Source organism: Neofelis nebulosa, chromosome X (assembly GCF_028018385.1).
Source record: "Neofelis nebulosa isolate mNeoNeb1 chromosome X, mNeoNeb1.pri, whole genome shotgun sequence".
NCBI classification, from domain to species: domain Eukaryota; kingdom Metazoa; phylum Chordata; class Mammalia; order Carnivora; family Felidae; genus Neofelis; species Neofelis nebulosa.
Genome location: NC_080800.1, coordinates 92,815,239 through 92,842,993, shown reverse-complemented (window position 1 = coordinate 92,842,993; position 27,755 = coordinate 92,815,239). Strand labels below are relative to the sequence as shown.

The window sequence follows — 27,755 nt, the reverse complement described above, 5'->3', positions numbered from 1 at the left end:
GGGTGACTGAATGCACAAAAAAGCAAGGCTCACCTGTGCACTGCCTACAACAGACTCATTTCAGACCTAAAGACACATTCAGATTGAAAATGAGGGGGTGCAAAAACATTTATTGTGTAAGTGGAATTGAAAAGAAACCTGGGGTAACAATACTTATATTGGACAAAGCAGACTTTACTTTTTTAATGTGTATTTATTAATTTTGAGACAGAGAGAGGGGCAGAGAAAGAATCCATACAGTCTCTGTGCAGTCAGCACATAACCCAACATGGGGCCCGGTCCCAAGAACTGCGAGGTTGTGACCTGAGCCGAAATCAAGAGCCAGACGCTTAACAGACTGAGCCACCCAGGTGCCCTGATAAAACAGACTATAAAACAAAGACCATAACAAGAGACAAAGAAGGATACCACATAATCATACTGGGGACAATCCAACAAGAAGATATAAAAATTGTAAATGTTTACACACCCAATATACAACCCCCAAATACAAAAGCAACTATTAACACACATAAAGGAAAAACTGGATAATGGTATAGACAGCAATGAGATAAAAAAAAAAAAGGCATCAAAATAAGTAAAGAAGAAATAAAACAGATGACCTGATACCACATAGAGAAAACCCTGAAGATTCCATCAAAAGACTACCGGAATTAAGAAATGAATTCAGTATGGGGCGCCTGGGTGGCGCAGTCGGTTAAGCGTCCGACTTCAGCCAGGTCACGATCTCGCGGTCCGTGAGTTCGAGCCCCGCGTCAGGCTCTGGGCTGATGGCTCGGAGCCTGGAGCCTGTTTCCAATTCTGTGTCTCCCTCTCTCTCTGCCCCTCCCCCGTTCATGCTCTGTCTCTCTCTGTCCCAAAAATAAATAAGAAATGAATTCAGTAAAGTTACAGGATACAAAATCAATATACAGAAATCTGCTGCATTTCTCTACATCAGTAATGAAGCAGCTGAAAAAGCAATTAAGAAAATATTCCCATTTACAATTGCACCAAAAATAATAGGATACCTAGAAATAAATTTAACTAAAAAGGTAAAATACCAGTGCCCTGAAAACAATGAAACACCGATGAAAGAAAATTCAAGACACAGCAAAGAAACGGAAAGACATTCCATGCTCATGGGTTGGAAGAACAAACATTTTTAAAACGTCTATGCTACCCAAAGCAATTCAGGGATTTAATGTAATCCCTATCAAGATACCAATGGCCTTTTGCACAAGGCTAGAAAAAAACAATACTAAAATTTATACGGAACCTCAAAGGACTCTGAATAGCCAAAGTAATCTTGACAAAGAAAAACAAAATGAGGTATCACAATTCAAGACTTAAAGTGGTATTGCAAAGCTATGGTAATCAAAACAGCACGTTACTGGCATCCAAATAGACACATAGATCAACAGAATAGAATAGGAGATCCAGAAATAAACCCACTATTCTATGGTCAATTAAGCTTTGAGAAAAGAGGCAAGCATATACAATGGGAAAAGGACAGTCTCTTCAACAAATGGTGCCGGGAAAACTGTGGACAACAGCATGCAAAAGAATGAAACTGGACCACTTTCTACACCATATACAAAAATAAACTCAAAATGGATTAAAGACCTACATGTGAGACCTGAAACTGTAAAAATCCTAGTGGGGAACAAATGCAGTACCTTCTTTAACATCAGCCGTAGCAACTTTTTTCTAGATATGTCCCCTGAGGCACGGGAACAAAAGCGAAAATAAACTATTGGGACTTACCAAAATTAAAAGCTTCTGGGGTGCCCCCTCTCTCTCTCTGCCCTTGCCCTGTTCGCACTTTCTCTCTCTCAACATAAATAAACACTAAAAAAAAATTAAAAGCTTCTTCACAGTGAAGGAAACAATCGACAAAACTAAAAGACAACCTTTGGAATGGGAGAAGATATCTGTAAATGACATATCCGATAAAGGCTTAATATTCAAAATATGTAAAGAATTGAGGCACCTGGTGGCTCAGTCAGTTGAGCAACTGACTTCGGCTCAGGTCATGATTTCCTGGTTCATGGGTTCGAGCCCCGCATTGGGCTCTGTGCTGACAGCTCAGAGCCTGGAGCCTGCTTCGGATTCTGTGTCTCCCTCTCTCTCTAGTCCTCCCCTGCTCATTCTCTGTCTCTCTCTGTCTCTCAAAAATAAATAAACGTTAAAAAAAATTTCTCCAAAGAAAACATACAAATGGCCAACAGACACATCAAAAGATATTATTCATCACTTAACATCAGGAAAATGCAAATCAAAACTGCAATGAGATATCACCTGACACATGTCAGAATGACTAAATACAAAAACAAAAGAAACAACAGGTGTTAGAGAGGATGTGGAGAAAAAGGAACCCTGTTGTACTGTTAGTGGAAATGCAAACTGGTACAGCCACTCTGGAAAACAGCATCGAGGTTCCTTAAAAAGTCAAAAATAGAGAGCGATTGAGTGAAAAATAGAGAGCGCTTGAATGGCTCAGTTGGTTAAGCGTCTGACTTCAGCTCAGGTCACGATCTCCCGGTTCGTGAGTTCGAGCCCTGCGTCAGGCTCTGTGCTCACAGCTCGGAGCCTGGAGCCTGCTTTGGATTCTGTGTCTCCCTCTCTCTCTGCCCCTCCCCCAGTCATGCTCTGTGTCTTTCTCTCTCTCAAAAATAAATAAACATTAAAAAGAAGTTAAAAATAGAGCTACCCTATGACCCAGTAAACACACTACAGGGTTTTACCCCAAATTTACAAAAACACTAATTCAAAGGGATACATGCACCCCTATATTTATTGCAGGATAATTTACAGTAGCCAAACTATGAAATGGTCTATCAACAGATGAATGGATAAGGAACAAGTGGTATATGTGCGCGCGCACACACACACACACACACACACACACACACACACACACTGGAATATTACTCAGCCATAAAAAATAATGAAATCTTGCCATTTGCAATGACATGGATGGATCTAGAGAGTACTATGCTAAGTGTAACGTCAGTCAGAGAATGACAAATAGCATATGATTCGCTAATATATGGAATTTAAGGAACAAAACAAATGAACAACGAACAAAAGACACACCAAAAAAACACTCTTTTTTTTTTTTAATGGGTGAGCAGGACCTGAGTAACTGATGCAAACTTGAACTAGATATTTGAATCATTTGGGGGAATTTATTTATTTATTTTTAACATTTTATTTAACTTGAGAGAGAGAGCATGTAACTCAGGGAGGGGTAGAGAAAGAGAGAGAGAGAGAGGGAGAGAGAATCCCAAACAGCTCCACACTGTCATTGCAGAGCCAGACGCAGGGCTCGATCCCATGACTGTGAGATCGTGAACTGAGCTGAAATCAAGAGTCAGACGCTCAATGGACTGAGCCATCCAGGTGCCCCAAAACAGACTCTTAACTACAGAGAACATAGTGATAGCTACCACAGGTGATAGCTACCCCACAGGTTGGGGGGAGAAGGGGATGTGTGAAATAGGTTAAAGAGATTAGGTACACTTATGATGAGCACTGAGTAAGGCACAGAATTGTTGAATCACTACATTGTGCACCTGAAACCAGAATACTATGTTAGCTATCCTGAAAATTAATTAATTAATTAGAGAAAAAGAGGCAGGAGGCATTTTTAAGAGAAAGGGAGAAAAAGAGGTGAATGAAAAGAAAATGGAAGCCTTCTTTCGCATCCGTGTAAATGCTCTAGGCTCTCAAACGACAAGCTTATTCCAAAGTGAATTTTTTTTTTGAGTTTCATTAAAGTTTATTTATTTACTTTGAGAGAGGGAGAGAGAGAGAGAGAGAGAGAGAGCAGGGAAGGGGCAAAGAGACACAGAAAGAGAATCCCAAGCAGGCTCCACACTGCCAGCGCTGAGCCCCATGCATGGCTCAAACCCACAACTGTGAGATCATGACCTGAACCAAGATGAAGAATTGGACGCTTAACTGAATGAGCCACCAGACACACCCAAAACAATTTTTAAGGGAGGAAATCATTTCCACGTTTTAGGCAAGAAAAAGACTCTCCTTGATTTATACCCAAGAATTTCTGCAATCCCAAATTCTGCCAACTGGGCTGGTACTCAGCTACTACAGAGGGTCCATTCAACCTGTCTCTCTACCTAGCTCAATTTTTAACTATCTAATGTAATTATTGTTTAGTAATGTAACATTATAGAGCAAGTGTGTTAAATTTAGGAAAGTGTGTTTTCCTCAAAAGACTCACCAAAACAGTTTGCTTGTTTAAGCATTTTAGGGAAAGAGCATTTGGCTTCAATGTGGACCCACAAGCAGAGGAAGAGAAAGAAGTGACTGGGGGGATGGGGTTTTGTACTGCAGGGTATCCGCTCTGATCTCTAGAGAAGCCTTTCTCACCAAGGGTGTGTGGTCCCTACTAATGTCCCCAAATCGGCCAGCAAAGGCCTCCATAGATGCCAGGGCTTTGGAGGGGGTGGGGTCTGTGATGTGGGCACACAGTGGGACTATGAGGGATCCACCCCAGGAAGGGGACCTACATACATTCTCACCTACTGAAGCCTGCTCTTCAGACACTATAGTTACAGCGGTGACCCCAGCGGGGGATGGGTCGCTGGGAACCGGAAACGACAGGGGGTTGGCTTGGGGCCACCTGGAGTGTTTCAGGAGAAGCACCAAGGGCCAGGCGCATCTTGCTGGTGTGTCAAAGAGCTATAAGCCTGAAGCCACGACGCGGCACTGTCCTCCACTGGGAGGGTCACTCCGGACACCGCCAAGAGGCCAGGGAGCGTCCGATGCCTCAGAGGACTAAAGTCCTGCCCACTCCCAGAGATCAGCGTGGAAGGGTGAGGCGCAAGTCCATACTCCCCCCACTCCCACTGCACACAGAGCCAACCCATGGGGAGGTAAGGCCAGGGGCTGCATTAGAGCCGGAAGAGTCATCTAATCTGCCATGAATGTCAGTCCCTTGTGTGACATTTGAGCAGAATGGCAGAATTGGAGTATTCCTTAATCTCAAATTTTATTTATTTAGTGAGTTAGTTTGTTTGTTTATTTTGAGAGGGGGGAAGGGGCAGAGAGTGAGGGAGAGTGAGCCAATCTCAAGCAGACTCTGTTGTCAATATGATCTCCCCAACCCTGAGATCATGACCTGAGCCAAGATCAAAGAGTTGGGTGCTTAACCCACAGAGCCCCCCAGGAGCCCCAATTTTATTTGCCTTTAAAGGTATTTTCTAGTAATTTTTAAAATTTATTTTACCTCTCTGAAATACCCAGTGCACCAGAAATCTGACAGGGAAAATAATCTGATAGAATCTACAGAAACCTTTGGTTCTATGCTGGTTTAAGGCAAGCTGCTAAACAGAACCAGCTTGTCTTTAGGGCCTTCCCATGTACTTTAATTTGCCCCTGTCTTGTATATTTGAAAGCTACTAAGAGAGTAGATCTTAAAAGTTCTCATCGCAAGAAAAAACACTTCAACTATGTGTGGTGATAGATGTTAACCAGGCTAATTGTGGCGATCATTTCCCAGTATATACAAAATATCAAATCACTACATTGTGCAGTGAAATTAATCTAATGTTATAGGTCAATTATATCTCAATAAAAAATAAAACAAAATAATATGTATTTCTTCATAACATTCCTTGAAGATATCAAAAGTCGAAGTTTGATTTAGAAATAAGAAAGCAGATTTGGAGTCATCAAAGCCAATAAAGTAAAACTTAGATTGAAAAAGTTTAAGCAACTTCATTCAGAAGCACTCAAAAATTTAGGCAATTCCCACAATAAGCCAATCCAAAATCCAATTATTAGATTTGAAATGTTCTCCTGGAGCTACCCATCTAATTAAAAGAAAAAAAACATTTTTTGATAATAGGTGTATCAAAAACTCAGTACAATGGCTACAAACTAATTTCACATTATTTTAACGAGTCGGAGCTAAAGAGAGATAGATGAATGTCCATTTGAGTTTTCCTTCTCTGTAAAGGAATATCTTTCCTTGAATGAACAATTTTAGGAAGAAACATTTTATCAGAAAGAAAAAAAGTTGGGGAAGGGAGGAAGATTCTGCTTTCATGATACTACCTCATCTGTAAATTACCAAATTTATGTTAGGAAAAAGAAAGCCAGTGCAATTCAAACATGAGACTTAATGCTCAGTATAGGTGAACTGCATGGGTCGGTTAACAAACATGACAGAATCGGTGACTCTAATAACAGACCTTAATTTAAATCAGTACATGTTTTGGTGTTTTTGTCTAATCTCTGCCAAATCCTGCTTTCAGCCTGATTAGACGCTTCCATCAACAGCTTTTAAACTATTATACCTGGAATTCAAAGCTTTTTATAATCTGAAACCACTCTAACTACCCGACTTTAATGTTGTCTACTCCAGCATCCATTATTTTCCCTGACTGTCCCACTAACACGCCAGACGATGCCTGGCTCTGTCTTTGATTAGAGTGTTTACTTCATACAAATTCTACTCGTCTTTCAAACTCTAGTTCAAGACCCACCTCCCCCATAAAACTCCTTAATGATGTCAGTCTTCATTGGTTACAATTTTGAAAATTCTTATAGCGCTTCATAGACAGTATATAAGGCAGTCTTTAATTACATTATATATCAGCTGGTATTGGGTTAATGATTTCATGTGTATTCATGCAATGAATATTACCTGAACATGCCACTCAAATGACTGGCACTATGGGAGGCACTAAAGATAGGAAAATGCATAAGATGTGGCCCCCTTCCCCAAGCTCACAGTTTACCAGGGGGGGAAGCAGACGCACAGAATGTGAGACATAATGTGAAAGGGTTATAAGAAAAGTTCTGTGATAACCCAGGCAATCGATTACATTTGCTTTAGGAAAAAGCGTACGGTGTGACAGAAAAGGTTTTATAGGAGATTAAACATGAGCTGGGCTCTGAAGGCTGAGTAAGCTTTCTGGGCTGGTAAGGGGGACAAAAAGGCATTTCAGGGTCTCCGTTTCCAGGAAAGAACTACCAGATGAGTCCTCCTCACCCCACGCAGAAACAAAAGCAAAAACAAAACAACAAAATACGGTCATTTAGGAAACTGCGAATAAACCCTGTGACAGAGCAGCATTTCCCTCAAACACGTTCCATGAGAGAACTTGATGCAGGGCAGGGTGCTAAGAAGTAGTCTTCAGAAGTTGGTTCCACAGTCAAATAAATTGGGAAGCAATTGATTGATGTTGAATAGACCTCTTCATGACAGTATTTTTTCAGCGTTTTTAACATACTACATTGCATACATTTCTAAGAAGGCAATATAGGATACAGCACTGCCCAAACTTATATGACCATGAAACCTTTCTTCCCAGAGCTGATGGAATTAAGGTTCTGTGGATAATTCTTTGGGGGAAAAAAAATTAGACTGTGACATAATCGGCATTGGGAAAGTGAAGGGTGATGAATGATATAGCTAGAAACAGGTGCGTCAAATTTTGAAGTACCTTAAATAATTCTCGAAGGATATTAGATTTGTTTTCTTTTTCTATAGGCAATAGAGAAACCTTAAATATTTTATAAAAGTGAGTCATATAATCAGACGTATAGAAAGATACATCAGGCAGTGACATAAAGGATGGATTCAAGGGTCTGGAATGGGAAGTAATAGGAGGACGTGCCCTAGATTAACAGTAATGACAGACACGGTGGTATTGTCTCAACTGAATGAATGACTTATTTGCAAGCTAACACTGTGCTAAATGTTACAGTTCGTATACTCTTCTCCCCCAACCAGAGGATCTAGCACAATGCTGAGAGTGTCAGAAGTGTCTATTGTCTGTTGTGCACGTTCATGAAATGTCTTCTGAGAAAGAACTGAGTGCGACGACTCTGGGCTCCTGGGGAACACTGGGCAGAAAAGAAATTATTCAGCTTCGTCCCCAGTGACCCCCCACCCTCCTAGTATTTCACACTCTTGTATAGTCTCAAATTATGTCAGGATTCAGCTGGGTGACCAATATGACAGTGGCAGAAAAAGACTTAAATACAGAGAACAAAATGGTGGTTGCCAGAGGAGAGGTGGGCAGGGGGGTGGGAGGGGATGGAAGGGCTAAACAGATGAAGGAGATTAAAAGGTACAAACATCCAGTTATAAGGTAAGTAAGTCACAGAGAGGCAAGTGTTGTGTGATGACAGATGGTGACGACACTTATCATGACGAGCACTGAGTAAGGTATAGAATTGTCAAATCACTATATTGTACACCTGAAACAAATAGAACACTGTATGATGACTATACTTCAACGATAAAATCAAATGAAAAAACAAAACATAGCAGAAATGATGGCTATGTCATTCCTGAGATTTGGTTTTGAAATCTATCTTGGTCTTTCATGCTTTCTTTCTTGGATCACTCACTCTGGGGGAAGCCAGCTGGCATGTCATGAACAGCCTTATAGAGAGGACCACGTGGTGAGGAACCAAAGCCTCAGCCAACAGCCCTGTGATTAACCTTAGAAGGGACATCCATACACAGAGTGAGCACAAGCCTAGAGTACCTATAAAAATAGTCAACCAAACTCATTTTAAAAGAAAATGTATAACCAGAGATGATAATAATAAAAAAAAATCCATTGAATATGACATAACAATCATAAGTGCATTCACCCAATGAAAGGCTTCAAAATAGGTGAGGCAAAAATCATAAAATTAAAGGGAAAAACAGACAATTCTTCAATCATAGTTGGGGATATTAACAGCCCTCTCTTAGAAACTGACAAACAACCAGACCAAAAAAATATCAGCAAAAACTTAGATATGAACAAAAGTATCAGTCACTTCAATTTACTCCATATTTATAAGAACACATATGAAAATGGAAGAATACACATTCTTTTCAAGAATACATAGTACTTTTCTATACTTATATAGTCAATTGATATTTGATAAATGTGTCAAGGTAATTTCGTAAAGAAAAGATGGTCTTTTCAACAAAGGATGTTGGAACAACTACACAGCTGTACAGAAAAAACATGAACCTTGACTTGTATCGCACAGCAGACATAAAGATTAACTCGAAATGGATCATATATCTAAATGTAAGAGTTAAAACAGTTAAACTCCTAGAGGAAAACAGAGGAAAATATTTGTGACATTTAGATAGTTTCTTTTTAAAAAAATTTTTAAGTTTGTTTGTTTGTTTGTTTAGAAAGAGAGAGCAAGCAGGGGAGGGGCAGAGAGAGAGCTGGGAGAGAGAGAATCCCAAGCAGGCTCTGCACTGCCAGCACAGAACCCAATGTGGGGCTTGAACTCATGAACCACGAGATCATGACCTGAGCCGAAATCAAGAGTCAGATGCTTAACCGACTGAGCCACCCAGGCTCCCTGGTTAGAAAAAGTTTCTTAAACAGAACACTGAAGACACAAAGTGTAAAAAAAAAAAATGATGAAATGGACTCCACCAAGATTAAGAAAGTTTTCTCCTTGAAAAACATAATTAAGAAAAACAATAAAAAATAAGCCACAGCCCGGGAGTATTGGCAAAACATTTATCTGACAAAGGGCCCTTGCATCAAGAATATATAAAGAACTCTTGCAACTCAACCCGAAATGACAACCCAATTTAAATGTAGGCAAAAGATTTCAATAAACATTCCTCCAAAGATATACAGATGACCCATAAGTACATGAAAAATGCTCAGCATTATTAGTCATTAGGGAAATGCAAATCATAACTGCAGTGAGATACAATGTACCCATAAGGATGGCTATACTCAAAGTGATGAACAATAGCAACTGTTGTTGTAGATGTGGAACATGGTGGGAATGTAAAATGGTGCATCCACTTTCTTTTTTTTTTAATGTTTATCTGTTTTTGAAGGAGGGAGAGACACAGTGTGAGCAGGAGAGGGGCAGAGTCAGAGGGAGACACAGAATCCTAAGCGGGCTCCAGGATCTGAGCTGCCAGCACAGCGGCCGACGTGGGCCTCGAACTGAAGAACTGTGAGACCATGGCCTGAGCCAAAGTCAGACACTTAACTAAGTGAGCCACCCAGGCACCCCATGGTGCATCCACTTTAGAAAACAGTGTGGCATTTCCTCGAAAGGCTAGGTACAGAATTACCATATGACCTAGCAATTCCTCTCATAGGTATTTACCCAAGAAAAAGGGAAACATGTATCCACACAAAAATAGATATGTGGAAGTTCATAGTAGCTTTATTTGTAATATTCCCAAACCGGAAATAACCCAATGTCCATCCGCATATGACTAAAGAAATAAACTGTTATATCCATAGATTGGAATACTCGTCATCGATAAAAGAGTGAATGATTCATAGACACAACATGGATACATCTCAAAAACATGATGGCAAATCTGTAGTTCTCAGCCGGGAATGGTTTTGCCCCCCGCCCAGGGAATAGCTCGCAATACCCGGAGACGTTTTTGATGGCCACAGCTGGGGAGTGATACTGGCACTTCATAGGTAGAGGTCAGAAATTCTGCTCAACGTCCTAAAAAGTACAGGACAGATGCCCACAACAGAGAACGATGCAGCCCAACAATAGTGTCGAAGCTGAGAAACCTTGCACTAAGTGAAAAAGATCAAACACAAAATAGTACGTTGTGTATGATTCCATTTATATGAAATTCTAGAAACTATAGTGACATAAAACTATAGGGACATAAAATACATACATGATTGCCTGGGGTCAGGGATGGGGAGAAGGAATCAAGTTAATGGGACATGAGGGAACTTTTTGCGGCGGTGGAACGTTATATACGTTGATTGTGGTGGTGTTTGCACAGTTGTATGCAATTACCAAAATTCATTAAAATGTGCACTTGAAATTGATTGTAAAATACTGCACGCATATCAGTCACACTTTAACCATAAAAGTATCACAGTGGGTGTGGGACCCAAGGAATGTAACAAAAATCCCCTACCCCTGGACAAGCAGAGCAAGACTGACTCCATTTTGTGCTACACCCACCATCTCATGTATAACCCCCACTTGACCTACTTACTGCTTAAGACACTCCCCCACCCTAGTCAAGCCGCTGAGCACACCCTTACTGGAAACCGGCTCTTATAGGAATATGGAACCCCTAACAGCCAAAGAATGTAAACCCCGCCTTTTGCCCGCCAAACTTGCATGCCAATTCTGACCAGAGTGATAGGCTAGTTCAAACAGTTACTATAGGGTAAATTGTAATTCACTTGGCCACCTGCGTGTGGACTGACATGACTATGCAACTTTCTGTGTGTGTTACAATCTCATTGGCCACTGGCCCCTATAAAACTGCTACACCTCTTAACCTAGGGGTCCAAGGCCCTGCTCCGCTGTGTCGGGTATACTTGGCCCCAAGCTCGAGCTTGCAAATAAACCCTTTTGCATTTGCATCGGTATCAGCTCCGTGGTGGTCTCTCGGATTCGAAATCGGGGGCATTACACGGGGACAAAAGCACCGGAAGAGAAGGTAAGGGGACTCGAAAGATGAGCTTTACCAACCTCACCTTTGTGCTTGCAGAGAGCTGACCTTAAGCTCTATGGACACTTCCTGGTCACCAAACTGTCCCTCAGTAGAATATCATACCAGGGTACCCTGGTATCTTGAAAAGAAAGAATTAGATCAGTTTCCTACTGGGTTCTGGGAGGGACAGTGAATAATAAAGAGGTTTTATACTCTTCTAGCTTTTTTGAATTCTTCAAAGAATATTCCCATTAATAGCAACTCTGGTTCAAGATTATTCCACTAAGTGAGCATTTGTAAGAGATTATTCACTATAGTAGGTAGAGTGCTACACATAGTACTTTGATAAATTTTTATAACCTTTCCTGTAGAGTTTCCTAGATAAATGAATGAAACCTTTCCTGGAGCTCCTGAGATGAACTTATTCCTTTGAAATTATGGGAACACTGTTGCTCTCTTTATACCAGAGGCTTCCATTTGCTCAACGGCCACAAAAGAAACACCTATTACACTTCCTTAACAAATGCTTCTTTGTCCAAAGAAAAGAAGGTAAAATTACAGTGGATGAAATCTGATCAACAAGAGATGAGAGTTATTTCTCCTACCGGGGTTAAAATCAGAACTTCCATTTTGAGTCTTATTGAGACATTTATATAGGTGTAGCCTGTTCCTCTGAAAAAAAAAGTTATTTCTCCCATATGTGTCATCAAATCCTTGGAAAAAATCATCTTAGAAGTAATAAAAAAAAAATCGTTACATCCAGCTCTGTGTGGAAGATTTCTTACGAAAGCAGAGAAATACATAGGTAGCTTGCCTCCAGAGTTCCTGGAGACTCCAGAGTTCTGTGTGAATCCTGGCAATCCTACTACAATTATTAAGAAAAAAAAAAAAAAAACAAGAAGATGCAGAAAGCTCTTTTCCAGTGTTTAAACTGAGAAACAAACGTTTTTACTGCCTTGTATGATCTTTTAGGTCTCATTTCTGTTGATGTGATTCCAAGGATTTTTAATTTGGGAATTCCAAATAACCACCCTGGGATGATGCTACGGCTAGAAATGCTATCAGGTAGGGCAAGATGCCCAGTCTAATGGTAGGGAGTCAGCTTTTAAAAATTGGGGCGCCTGGGTGGCGCAGTCGGTTGAGCGTCCGACTTCAGCCAGGTCACGATCTCGCGGTCCGTGAGTTCGAGCCCCGCGTCGGGCTCTGGGCCGACGGCTCGGAGCCCGGAGCCTGTTTCCGATTCTGTGTGTCTCCCTCTCTCTCTGCCCCTCCCCCGTTCATGCTCTGTCTCTCTCTGTCCCAAAAATAAATAAGAAACGTTGAAAAAAAAATTTAAAAAATTAAAAATTGACTTATAGTCATAGGTTAGCACCAGTTTGGGTCCACCCAATAGTAAAATAATTAGTTGTTTATACCAAATAGGAAAGTACTAGTATATCTTGGCTTTTGCGTCGAGTTTCTAGAAATCCATACAAATTAACCAGGACCTTTCCAGTAAGACTTTCCCCGGGTGCCAAGACTGCCTCCTGCCTCTCCATGTCTGCTTGGTCAACAAAGCTTGGTTGGAGGAAGCAGGAGAGGAGCTTATTAGGGGCCCTGCTTTGGAACAGTAGAAAATGAGAGTTGTGAGGAAGAGGATTCAGGATTATTTGAAAATAGAATACTTTCAGGGGTACCTGGCTGGCTCACTCGGTTGAGCGTCCGACTTCAGCTCAGGTCATGATCTCACAGGTTGTGAGTTCGAGCCCCACATCAGGCTCACAGCTGTCAGCCTGTCAGTGCAGAGCCCGCTTCAGATCCTCTGTCCCCACCTCCCGGCCCTCCCCCGCTTGCGCTCTTCCCCAAAAACATAAAAGAGAAAAAAAAAACTAGAATACTTTCAAAATATCATTACTCAGTAGCTAGGTTATATATAAATGTGTATTTATACACATGATACATAGTTGCCTAATTACCTTTAAAAATCTCTTGCTATAGCAAAAGTATAGGGATTGCCTACACCATCATATATAATATGCCTACATCACCATATATAATATAGTTACTGAGCAATACATTTTCAAAAACACTCAATTGCTTTTGAATTACACTGTTTTAATACTTTAAGTAGCTGCAAACACCTCAACCCTGCAAGACCAAGAGTAAACCTAGCCCTGGAACATCCTCCCTTCATGTGATTTCTTTTTGTTTGTTTGCTTGTTTTAGGTTTATTTATGTATTTTGAGAGAGAGAGAGAGAGAGAGAGAGAGAGAGAGAGAGAGAGAAAAGGGAAAAAGAGAGAGAGAGAGAAAGAGAAGGCAAGGGGCAGCAAGACAGGGAGAGAAAAAATCTACCAGCGCAGAACCCATCATGGGGCTTGAACTCACGAACTGTGAGACATGACCTGAGCTGAAACCAACACTCTGGTGCTTCACAGACAGCCACCAGGCACCCCTCCCTTCATGTGATTTCAATGCGCTCTACATGCTAGACATGGAAAAGGAGTAAAGGTCTTTGAAAAATCAAGCAATATTTTAGATGTCCAGATGAGTCATTTTTTGTCATCTATGTCCTCTCCTCATACTCTGGTTTTTTTATTTTTTTATTTTTTAGTGTTTATTGATTTTTTGAGAGAGAGAGAGAGAGAGAAACAGTGTGTGAGCAGGGGAGGGGAAGAAAGAGAGAGGGAGATACAGAATCCGAAGTAGGCTCCAGGCTCTGAGCTGTCAGCACAGAGCCTGACGCAGGGCTCGAACTCACCAACTGCAAGATTATGACCTGAGCCGTAGTCAGATGCTTAACTGACTGAGCCACCCCCTACTCTCTGCCTTTTGAACACTCATTCTCCTGATATACCATGAATATGCTGCTCTATTGCCTTGTCAATGGTCTAAACCCAAGTATGTGCAACTCCCTCCCATTCAATTTCTCATTTATTAATATTGTCCTTCCCACCTTCCTCCCTTCTCCTCTCCATCCCTCCTGCTCTCTTTTCCTCTCTCTTTCCCCCATCTCTCTCTCTCCCTCCCTCTCTCCTTTTCTCTTCTTTGCTTTCCCATCATCCTCTAGATCTGCTTCCCTCAGGCCCTTGCTCTCAATCAGGCAGCACACACAAAATACGCAGACCGATCTTAAGCAGTACTTATGGGTTGATTGGCCAAGTAACCCAATGCTCCTCCTTGTACCCCAGCATATCCCTTCCTTGTTAGAATGATTCCAGAGCATAGTTTCCCTTTAGAGAGCTACTCCAATTAATCCCACCCCTTCTCAAACCCGCCAACAAAAACTCAGCATCCTCAAAATATTTCTACGAGCAGAGGCATGTTCTTATTGGCACAAAAAGCAAACTTCATCTCCAAATGTGACTGCAGCACCGTGAGATATTCCAATTCTTCCTCATCAATCTACAGATGGAGTAAACATAGTAACTTCGTGCATCACCCTACAGCCCACTCTTCAAACCAAAGTAAGATCTTTGCATATACACACTCAGATAACTTTTTTTTTCAATGAGAAGTGGATCCCCTTAGTTGTAAGAGAGAAAATGGGACTCAATGAAAGGATGCCGTAAAGGCAAAACCCAAAACCAAGAAGAAAAAGTCCATCTGGAAATGATGTTCTGATATTGGGTCAATTAGCTGTCAGTTCTCATCTCTGCCCATACCAGATCTGAGAAACGTATAGAGGACATACATAAAATTGATTCAATGTCTGTAACATGCATACTATGCAGGGCTTCAAGTTTTCTTTTTTAATGTCAAATAATTGTTGCAGTCAGTTCATACGGTTGTCTGTGCCACTTAGTTTAACACCTAATCATATGCATCTCATGCTGCTATTTAACTGTTCAGAGTAGTTTGTTCCTTTTTTGTGCTTATATGTCTACGTTATGTGGATAAGACTTTGTTCCTATATAGCCCATAAATCCCTGATGAGTGTGCTCAATACATAATCATTGAGCTGACCTGAATTGAATTGGGTGGGGGGGGGGGCAATAACATCGATTATCTCCAGCTCCTCCCTATTTGGCATTTTGATGTGTGTTTGTATTTCCATTTCAATGGGGATCCGTCTGGGTTATTAGGACTTTGCATAATTTCAAATAATGAAGTCACACTGGGAAGAGGTGATTTTGAAGAAAATGGAAAGTAACCCAGTTTATACCCATGCTGAAGACTAGAGCAAGGCACCATTCCCAGACTTTGGGGCTTCTGACAATTACAGGCTGAATGACCCACATATTCCCCAGAGAATTAAAGAATGAATGACAAAGCTGTTTTAAAAGACCTCTCCTGACCATTGAGCATGGATGGTAGGGGGGAGATTGTAGGGGAAACATTCACACACCCTGAACATTCCCTCCTTTCCAACTCCCCGGAGCAGCATGCTAAATTAGAAAAGGAGAATTAGAGTAAATATAATAATGTCAACAATTTAATTGGAAAGGGGAAAAAAACAGCATGGCTTTGTTCCCTATTCCAATCACTTAGAGAAGAATTTAAAGATTTGCTTCTGATAAGCCTTAATGCAATAACTGAGAGTTAACTCTGTCACTGATCCCACACCTATCAATCACTTGCCACACGCAGACAAGCAAATCCTTCCTGAAAACCACTGCTAGATTAATCTTAAGGAACCACTTTCGGCATGTCCCTCCCCTACCAGGGCATTCATTTGCCCGTAGGATAAGGTCAAAACTAATCAAGCTGGCATTCCGGGTCTTCCATCAACTGACTCCACCCTACCTATTCATCCTAACCCCCCACTAATCCCCGACATGATCCCTGGCCCCAATTCTGTCAGACTGGCCCCCTTAAAATCACATACCACATTCTTGCCCCCATACCTTCACTCACTCTACTTTCTTATATCTAAAATGCTCTCTTTCCTCTCTCTCCACCATTCAAAACACCATATTTCCTTCTTTCGAAACTCTGAGTTCAAGACTCGTCTTTTCCATAAGAGCTATCCAGTTTAACTCGGTCCTTCAGTGACCATTCCCTTGCTTGAAATGCCTACCACATAAATTTGCATGTCTGTACCAAACACTCACATACCTTAATGTCTTCAAGTATAGGAGCTGCTTCCATAATTAGATTCTAAGCAAATGACAAAAGATCTTTTTGTCATCATCACAGTACTTAAGACAGTACTCCAGATACATATGTATCTTCGTATCCGTAACAAACAGAAGCCTGTTTTTAAGTGAATTTAGGGTTAATTTGACATGCAGCGGTAGGCTTGCTAGAACGTTTCTTTCCTCTGTATATATAGCATTTTTAAATGCCCAGATGCCTTTACTTGCTTCATTTTTCTAAATTGAACTCATTTCCATTTTACTTTCTTTTTAAAAAGAACACGTTCTTTAAGTTCGGTTTTTAGAGCTCAGGGTTTTGAGTACAGCACTGAGGGCATGAACAACCATCAGGCCTTAAATGTTCCAACTGAGGTGTTGCAATTTAACCTTTGCACATATCTGTCGTTCAGTAACCTAGGACTGATGAAAGAGGACGATCTATCCCACCAGGAGGCCTCAAGGAAAAGATGCCGCTCTTTAGAATTGAGTTTCACAGAGAGAATCACTTTCTCTTCCACTTGGCTATAAGCTCTCCTTGGAGCCTGAAGGATGATTTCATGACTCAAAACAGATGGATTTTTTTTCCCCTTTATGTACTATTCTTTACTTAGGTAAAGAACAGCTGCTTCAATTCCTTTTTTTTTTTTTTTTCCTAACCAAGTATTTTCTAAATCACTATTTGTTTTTATCTCTTCTGGGTATTTGAATTCCAATCAGGGGGAATAATTATTTTACATTCTCAAAAACTAAATTCATTCATTTTCTTGTCCATTTTCTTGTCCATTTTAGACAGAGTACTGCAGGAAAATTGAAAATCTGCTCAGGCACTGAGTTGACGTGGTAGACAGAAATTTTAAAGGGCAGGAGAACTTACTGGAAACTCCTCGGCTTAAGTCTGCTCTACTTGTCCATGCCAGAATTCTACTAGGTAATGTGTTGTCCTCTCTGGGCATCCTCCTATAAAATTTAAGTGTCACTGAGAGAAATAACAAATGAGTCATTATACTACAGTTTAGACTCGTTTATCAAATTTCCTTCTTAACTGATAACTAGCCGTGCACAGTGGTTATGGAGTTTGTAATAGTGTATTCTGCTAATTAGCCACTCTGGAAATCTCAGAATCAGCTTGGATTGGCTTCATTATCTTATCTTCCATATCCCCCAATACCCTTACATTATTTGCAATCATTCAAACAACGATTTTTTTTTTTAAATCATGAGACTTGGTGCCTTTGCCCGTGCTATTTACTCCTCCATAGATTCCCTTATATACCATACCTTTTTTCATGGCCAAGTTCACGCACCACATCCTTCAAAGAAACAGTCTCTGCATGTTTTGCCCGGTAACATGCCTCATCCATCCTTTATCTATCAGTTCAAATGCTACCTCTTCTATGAAGCTTTCTCTGACTTTTCCAGGCAGCCATAGGTACTCTTTTCTTCTAGGTTCCTACACTATGTCTTGAATTTCACCCTGGGAAGTCATTAATGAAAGTACCATATGTGTGCCTATCCCCAGAGGACTGAGTTCTTCAATGGCATGGACTAGACTTCATTCATCTTTATTTCCCAGCCTATTTCCCCCCACCCCCCCGCCCGCAATATTCAATATTTGCTGAATAAAAAAAATATCAAAGGATTAGCCTGAAGAGAAAATTTAACAGGATCTGAATTCACTTCTACAGATATCAGAGCTGCTTTATCTTAAACCATGAAGACTACCTAACCACAAACATGTATTTTCTTAGGGTAAAAGAACAGAACAGTTAGCTGTGTGAGGAAACATCAAAATAAAAAAGTTGTTATTCTGTTATACTGAAAATGAGTTCCTAACTACATTTCTCATGTCTGAATTTGAAAGGCACTCCAGGCCATCCTTTCCTCACCTCAACTTTCAGAGTTAAACAGAAGAGCCAGATGGACAGCAGTGATTGTGAGATCAAACTCATTCATTTTGTCACTGCAGATTTATCAAATACCTACCATGTACAAATCTACAACAGTGAGTGAGACAGACATCATTCTTCTCTGCCCTCAAGAAACTTACCATCTGGTGGGAGAGAAGATGATAAATTAGAGATAGATAATATCATCTAGTGATAAATATATAAACAAAAATGTATCAGGCAGGAGGATAAAAAAGTAATGGATAAAGACAAGGCTATTTTAGCGAGGCATCTTTGAGATGATATGTGAAAAAAAAATCTAAAGGTAGAAAGTGAGCAATGCCCATATCGGGAGAAACAGGGGCAGGATAAGCAAGTGCAAAAGCCCAGGCTTGAGGAAAAACTTGTGATGACCTAGCAACAGTTAAGAAGCTAGAGTGGCTGGACTATCACGAGCCAGGAGGATCCTGGTTAAGAGATGAGATCGAACAAGTAGCAGGTGTCTAGATCATAGAGAATCTTGTAGGTCATAGGAAGGTCCTTGGACTTGACTCCAGGAATGATTGAAAGTCATCTGAAAGTTTGGAGCAGGAAAATTACATGGCATAATTTACATATTTTTAGGAAGTGTCTTAGCTCAGGCTGCTGTAACAAAATACCAAAGATTGGGTGGCTTAAACAACACAAATTTATTTCTCACGGTTCTGTGGACTGGAAATCCAAAATCAAGGAGCCAGTAGGGTAGATGTCTACTCAGAGCTCTCTTCTTAGATTTCAGACAGCTGCCTTCTTGCTGTGTCCTTGCATAGTCTTTCCTCGATACATGTGGATAGAGATAGCCAGAGGAAGCAAGGTCTCTGGTGTCTCTTCTTATCAGGGCACTAATCCCATCATATGGGCTCCATGATTGTGATTTCTTCTAAGCCAAATTACCTCCAAAATTCCTCATCTCCAAATACCATCACATTGGGGATTATGACTTCAACATGAATTTTAGAGGGACACAATTCAGTTAATAGCTGAAAGATTAGTCTGAATGTTGTATGGAAAACAGACTATCAGGAGACAAGAGTAGAAACAAGAGAACTAGCCAGAAATCTGTTGTAACAATGTAAGTGAGAGATGACAGCGGCTAAGGACATGGGTAGAAGTGTTGTCAGTGGTAAAAGGTGGTGACATTTTAGACACATTATGGAGAAGAGCTCACAGGACTTGACAATAAATGGTATGTGGGTTATGGAGAGAAAATAGTCAAGAATGACTCCAAAGCTTCTGGCCTAGACAACCAGGAGAATGTTAGTTCCATATATTATAACGAGAAATACTGGGAAAAGACAGTTTGGGTGGAAGAGGGTAAAATGAGGAGCTCAATTTTGAGAATGTTAAATTTAAGCTGCCGAGTAATCAGTGGAATATATCATTCAGGAGCTCATGGAATGGGTCTGTGATGAAGCTATAAATTCGGGAGCCTTAAGTGTGTGGAGATTATATTTAAGGCCAAGAAATGACAGCACTGATAGAACAAATGTAGTTAGAGAAGAAAAGAGGACTAAGGACTGAGTCCAGCAGTGCTCCAACATTTTAGAAGGTGGGAGTAAAGGAGAATCTAGAAAATAATACAGTTGAAACAGCTAGTGATGCAACAGAAACATAAAAAAAAAAACCCCAGAATAATGTAGGTTTCTGGAAGCCAAGTGAATAAATAATATCAACTTGGAAGGAGTGATTCATCTCTGCCAACGCTGCTGAGAGGTCAGGTAAGTGACAGCTGAAAATTGACATTGGAGTTGAAAACATAAGCCTCATGCCCTTTATTAATAACAGTTGTCACAATGTAAATGAACTTGATGAACAGTAGCCACTTTCAGAGAGAATTTAAATGGAAATAAGACAAAACCGCAGGTTAGGAAAGAGGATTTTATCCTGACAATAGTTTATGGAACATTAAACATTAACACTGCAAGGTTGTCTCAAAAGCCTTCTCTGGAAATCTATAAAACATGATGGATAATGATTTAGGGCTGCTGGTGGGAGAATTATTCAAAGGTAATCCTGCAGGGAGGTGTAGGCTCGATTGTCTACAGATCATTTTCAGCTTTCGGGAACTTTTACTATCTTTAATGCAAACCAATGGTTTTTACAGAGGTGCTAATTAAGACTGTAGTTCACTTTTCTAGATCTCTTTGTGCATGGAAATGTTCATGAGGCTTACCTCACATTTAACAAAAAAGAGGAGGTTCAGTGTTAGAAGCAAATGAAAGATTAGGGAGTGGTGTGCAGAGAAAGAAATTTATGTAAATACTGAGGAGTATATTCCTGGTAATTGTTCATAATGAGAAGGTGCCAAGCGTGGAGTGACTATTTTGACTCCTACCTATAGTAAATGTGTTGTAATTTTTTTGGTCCAGGGATGATAACGAAGTTAATAAAATTTTGTAGTGAAAACCAAACATCTCTGTTATACTTGACTGAATGTTAGTCAAATCTATTGTTTGGGGTCAAGACAACACAGTTGGGGTTAGACATAGACCAGAATCCTTTGTTCATATACGAAGGATGAAAGAAACTTGAAGTCTTAGAGTCATAGAATATGTTTATAGTTGTATGTCGTCTTACTAAAAGACAAAATGCCAGAGGAATTACTCAATGAAACTTGTTTATATAAATGCCCATCATTTTCTGAAAATTCGGTACTTTTGCTGGTGAAACGTGTTTCCCTCCATAGCAAATTTTCTGTGCAGATCATGGGTGTCACCCAAGCGTGAATTCTGTCCAGAAAACAAATACCCTGTCAGATTCACCTGTTTTTGTTAACAAAATGAAACCTTATTAAGGAGTTTTAATGTAAAGCATCTAGGTCTTACGTGTGTCTCTTACAAAATCTTAAGTCCTGGCTAGACAATTCATCTAACAACAAATGTAAATGACTAACAAAGATATGTGGGAAAAAAAGTTAAACATTACTACAGACCTATTGTAATGGCTAAGATCCAAAACTCTGACAATACCAAATGCTGGTAAGGATGTAGAGCAACAGGGACTCTCGTTTATTACCAGTGGGAATGCAAAAATGATACAGCCACTTTGGAAGACAGTTTGGTAGTTTCTCACAAATCTAAACACAGGCTTGTCAAATGATCCAGCCATTCTGTTCCTTGATATTTACTCAAATGAATTGAAAACATGTCCACATAAAAAAAAAAAAAAAAAAAAAAAAAAGGGGCGCCTGGGTGGCGCAGTCGGTTAAGCGTCCGACTTCAGCCAGGTCACGATCTCGCGGTCCGTGAGTTCGAGCCCCGCGTCAGGCTCTGGGCTGATGGCTCGGAGCCTGGAGCCTGTTTCCGATTCTGTGTCTCCCTCTCTCTCTGCCCCTCCCCCGTTCATGCTCTGTCTCTCTCTGTCCCAAAAATAAATAAAAAACGTTGAAAAAAAAAATTTAAAAAAAAAAAAAAAAAAAAAAGAAAACATGTCCACATAAAACTTGCACATAAATGTTTACGACAGCTCTAGTCATAATTACCCAAACTTGGAAACAACCGAGACGTCCTTCAATAGGTGAATGGATAAACTGTTGTACATCCATACAAAGGAATAATACACAGGGATGAAAAGAAATTGGCTATCAAGCCACAAAAAGATATGGAGGAATTTTAAATGCATATCCCTAAGTTAATGATTGCAACTTCAGGGCATTCTGAAAAAGGCAAAACTATGGAGAGAATAAAAAGATCAGTGGTATTGCGGAGGGGGATAGCGGAGGGGGAGATTAAAAAGATCAGGGAGAGCGGAGGGGGAGATTAAATAGGGGAGCCCATAGGATGCTTAGGGCAGCACAAATATTCTATGTGATACTGTAATCATAGATACACATAATTATACATTTGTCAAAGCTCAGAAAATGTACAACACCAACAGTGAACCATAATATAAAATATGGTATTTAGTTAATAATAATTTATCAATAGTGGTAACATATATACCACATGAACGCAAGATGTTGATAATAGGAAAAACTATGAAGGAGAAGAGCATGGGGGTTTATGGGAAATCTGTACGAGTCAATTTTTCTATAAACCTAAAACTGTTCTAAAACATAAAACATACTCATATTTTAAATATTCCACAAACTTCTGAAACTGACTCAGTAAGGCATAGACAATCTGAATAGACCTATAATAAAGGCATGAAATTATTAAATAAAAAACCTTCAGACCAAGAAAAGTCCAGGTTCAATGGCTGTACTAAATTCCACCAAATATTTAAAAACTTAACACCAATCCTTCACAAAATCTTCCAAAAATAGAAGGCTTCCCATACCATTCTAGAAGACTCTGATACCAAAACTGACAAAATAATGCCAAGAAAATTAACTACTGATCAATATTTCATAAATGTAGACACAAAAGTCCTCAACAAAATATATGCAAAGCAAACCAGGTAATACAGAAGTTGTGTTGAGTTTTTAACTGCTGCAATATAGGAAAGCAATTTGTTATACTACAGTCTTGCTGTAACTGCATATAAGTTCCAGGAGTTTTGTTAATTCTTTGGGATATCCTACATAGACAATCATTTCATCTGCAAACAAAAGCAGTTTTATTTTTTTCTTTCCCAATCTATAAACCTTTTACTTGCTTTTCTTGTCTTATTCCATGAGCTAGGATTTCCAGGGCAATGTTGACTGAGAGTGGTGAGAATTGACAACATTGCCTTGCTTCTAATATTAGCGGGAAAGAGTCTAGTTTCTCATAGTTAAATGCGATATTAGCTGAAAGCTTTTTGTAAATGTTCTTTATCAAGTTAAGGAAGATTCCCACTATTTCTAGCCGGTTTTATCGTGAATAGCTGTGAAGTTTGTCAGTGCTTTCTCTGTATCTATTGATATCATATGATTTTTCTTCTTTACTCTGCTGATGTGATCGACCGCATTAATTGATTTTCAAATGCTGAACCAGCCTGCATATTTGGAATAAATTTCACTTATTCACAGTGTGCAATTTTTTATAGGTTGTTGGGTTTCGTTTCCTAATATTTTTGCATCTATGTTCACGAAAGACAATGGTGCCAGCTTTCCTTTCTTGTAACGACTTTGTCTGATTTTTGTATTACTGGTCTCATAGAATGGGTTAGGAAGTATTCTCTCTCTTGCCCTCTAGTAGATATTTCTTCTCTAATATTTATTTCTTTTCTTCTGCTTAGATTTAATTTGCTCTTCTTTTTACAGTTTCCTAAGGCAGAAGCTTATTGATTTTAGATATTTCCTTTACTATATGCATTCAATGCTACAAATTACTCTCTAAGCATTGCTTGCACTGCATCCCACAAATTTGATAAGTTGTATTTTCATTTATCTCAAAACTATTTTTAAATTTCTCTTGAGACTTCCTTGACCCGCATGTTATTTTGAAGTGTTTTGTTTATCTCCTAGACTTGGTGTTTTCCAACTATCTTTCTGCTATTGATTTTTTGTTTAACTTCTTTGTGGTCAGAGAACACATTTTGTGTGATTCATAATCTTTAAATGTGCCGTGTTTTATGCCCGAGACCGTGGTTTATCTTTGTGAATGCTCTGTGAGCTTGAAAAGAACATTTATTCTGATGCAGTTGGATGAAGTATTCCATAAATGTCAATTACATCCAGTTGACTGATGGTGTTGTTCAGTTCAACCATGTCCTTACTGATTTTCTGCTGGCTGAGTCTGTCAAGTCCTGGTAGACAGGTGTTGAGGTCTCCAACTACAACAGTGGATTCATTTATTTGTCCTTTCAGTTCTATTAGTTTTTGCCTCCACAACATAATAGAACATAATTTGGCCAAGTGGCCAAGTTCTTTGTCACTGTATAACATGGTTTGCCTTTCTTCTAGCTTTCAACAACATGTACCTCGTTTCCTTTTGAGATTTCACCAGAATCACCATTAATGTCCCTTTTTCTACCAGCAGTCTCTTCAAGGCAACCCAGCCTTTTCCTCAAAAGGAAGCATGCACCTCAAAACTCTTCCAGCCTCTACCCGTTACCCTCCTCCAAAGCCATGTCCACATTTTTAGGGACTTGTTACAGCAGCACCTCACTTCACAGTACCCAAACTTGTTTTAGTCAGGTAGGGCTACAACAAAATAATACCACTGACTGGGTGGCTGAAACAATAGAAATTCATTATTTCACAGTTCTAGAGGCTGCAAGTCCAAGATGTGAGAGGCTACAAGGAGGGCTGTCTCATTGGCTTACAGATGGCCACTTTCTTCCTGTGTGTTCAATGGCCTTTTGTCTGTTTTTGAACGTCTCTGAGATCTCTTCCACTTCCAGACACATTGGATTCGAGTCACATTGGATTAGGGCTTCATCCTTACAACTCAGTGAAATTATTTCTTTAAAGGCCAGATCTCCAAAGCCAGTCAGGGTTACGTCATTAACATATGAATCTTGAGGGGGAACACAATTCAGAACCTAACACTGTGTTTAAAATTACTGTTTATTCCTAACGTATTGCCTTTTGTCATGATAAAAGGTCTCTATTTCTAGTAACATATTTTGTTTTAAGCTCTTTTTTGTTTATTAGTATAGCCACTCCAACTGTTTTATGGTTGCAGGATAGATCTTTTTCATGGTTTTGCTATTGACATGTTTCTATTCAGTATGTTAAGTTAGTCATCAACAACAAAAATAAAATATTTATTTGGGAATTAAGGACTACACTTCTAAATAATGCATGGGTTAATATAATATTGCATTGGAAATTAGGAAACATTTTGGAACAAGAGATAAGTGACATTTCAAAGTTACTGGATTGTTATGGGTGTGCTCATGAGGAATTTATAGGCATATACACATATTAGAATTGAGAAAAAAACAAAAATGTATGATGTAAATATCGATCTCAATGTGTTAGACAGGAAGAGAAAAACCTAAAGAAAGTAGAAGACTTGAAAGAATAACTGTAAGAATAAAAATACTAACAATTAACAGGAAAAAAAATCTAAAGTGTACCTCCTGTGGACTGCATTTAGTTGGTGTTACTGTTCTTTTAAATTTAGGATACTAATCCCTACCTTGTGACTGGATTTTTTAAATTCCAGGGCAGTTAACAGTGTTATGTGTTGGTGGGAATGCAAATTGGTGCAGCCACTCTGGAAAACAGTGTGGAGGTTCCTCACAAAATTAAAAATAGACCTACCTTATGACCCAGCAATAGCACTGCTAGGAATTTACCCAAGGGATACAGGAGTGCTGATGCATAGGGGCACTTGTACCCCAATGTTTATAGCAGCATTCTCAACAATAGCCAAATTATGGAAAGAGCCTAAATGTCCATGAACTGATGAATGGATCAAGAAATTGTGGTTTATATACACAATGGAGTACTACGTGGCAATGAGAGAGAATGAAATATGGCCCTTTGTAGCAACGTGGATGGAACTGGAGAGTGTGATGCTAAGTGAAATAAGCCATACAGAGAAAGACAGATGCCATATGGTTTCACTCTTATGTGGATCCTGAGAAACTTAACAGAAACCCATGGGGGAGGGGAAGGAAAAAAAAAAAGAGGTTAGAGTGGAAGAGAGCCAAAGCATAAGAGACTCTTAAAAACTGAGAACAAACTGAGGGTTGATGGGGGGTGGGAGGGAGGGGAGGGTGGGGGATGTGTATTGAGGAGGGCACCTTTTGGGATGAGCACTGGGTGTTGTATGGAAAACAATTTGACAATGAACTTCATATATTGAAAAAAAAACAGTGTTATATTAATTTCAGGTATAAAATATAATGATTCAACAGTGCTCATTAAGGTACTTCATCGCTTCATCTATTTCACCCATCCCCCTATCAATCTCCTCTCTGGTAACCATCTATTTGTTCTCTATAGTTAAGAATCTAATTTTTGGTTGGTCTCTTTTTTTGCCTTTTTTTCATTGGTTTCTTAAATTCCACATATGAGTGAAATCCGATGGTATTTGTCTTTCTCTGACTGGCTTATTTTGCTTAGCATGATACTCTCTAGCTCCATCCACGTCGTTGCAAATGGCAAGATTTCATTCTTTTTTATGGCTGAGTAATATTCCATTTTATATAGATATAGATATCACATTATCTTTATCCACTCATCTATTGATGGATTGTTTAATCTATTCACATTTAATGTTATTATTGATACGTTCAATTTACATCTGCCATTTTACTTTTTTGTTTTCTATATGTCGACTGGCTTTTTTGTTCCTCTGTTCCTCCTTTATTGCTTTTTTTGCTTTTCATGGACTATTATTTCCTAGTGTGATATATTCATTCCCTTAAATACTTCATAAAAATATTTCTTATTTTTCTTTTCGTGGTTGTTCTATGGCTTAAAATACACATTGTAACTTACCAGAATCCGTTTCATATTTGTACTATGTTATTTTCTGTGGGATATAAAAACATTACACCTATTCCCTCTTACTTCTTTTTATGTGTTCTTGTTGCACATATTTCATCTATATAACAAATCCAAAAGTGCATTTTTATAATTCGTACTTTATAGGACATATCATTTAAAAAACTAAAAGGAGAAAGGAGGCAAAGTACATATTTATAAAATTTGTTATACTAACCTTATTGACCATTTCTGGTTCTCTTATTTTTTTAGAGAGAGAGCGAGCACAAGCTGGGGAGAGGGTCAGAGAGAGAATGAGAAAAAATCTTAAGAAGGCTCCATGCTCAGCATGGAACCCAATGCAGGGTTCAATCCCATGACCCTGGGATTATGACATGAGTGGAAATCAAAAGTCAAACACTCAACCAACTCAGTCATCCAGGTGCCCCTGGTTCTCTTAATTTCTTAATATGAATTTAAGTTACCATTTGATGGCATTTAAAGTCTTAATACATTTAATACATTTTTACATTTTTTTCTATAAAGGTTACATGATTTTGTTAAAATTATTCTTCAGCACTATATTTTTAAATAGCATCAGAAGGTATATTTCCCTTTTCCTTTCATTTTCTGTGTTTTTAGTGGAGTATATGAATGCGTTTCAGTATCTTACTTTGAATTCAGAAACATTGCATGCTCTATAATTCTTAACATATGTATCTAAATTATTTGAATTTTCTACAGAGACAATAATGTTTATAAAAGAATGACCATTCTCTGTAATGATAAGAACAGTTGTCTTATTCTAAAGAATAAAATGAAATAATGTATACCATAAGTTTTAATTTGGTATTCATTATTAGAGGAATTCACTTCTACTGTTAGTTTGCTAAAAATTTCCACCATCAAAGGATAAAGAATTTTATCAACATTTCTATTTGCAACGATTTGCATTGAAATTAATGTTGTGAATTATATTAATTCCTTATGTTAATCCAGAATTCATTAATTCTAATGTTAATCCAGTCATGAATTTCTGGA

General features: G+C 39.2%; 1 pseudogene; it reads right to left on the bottom strand.

The window, feature by feature from the left end:
- Positions 1 to 24,586: 24,586 nt before the first annotated feature.
- Positions 24,587 to 27,755, bottom strand: part of LOC131502120 (proteasome subunit beta type-1-like) — a 55,962-nt pseudogene continuing 52,793 nt past the window's right edge.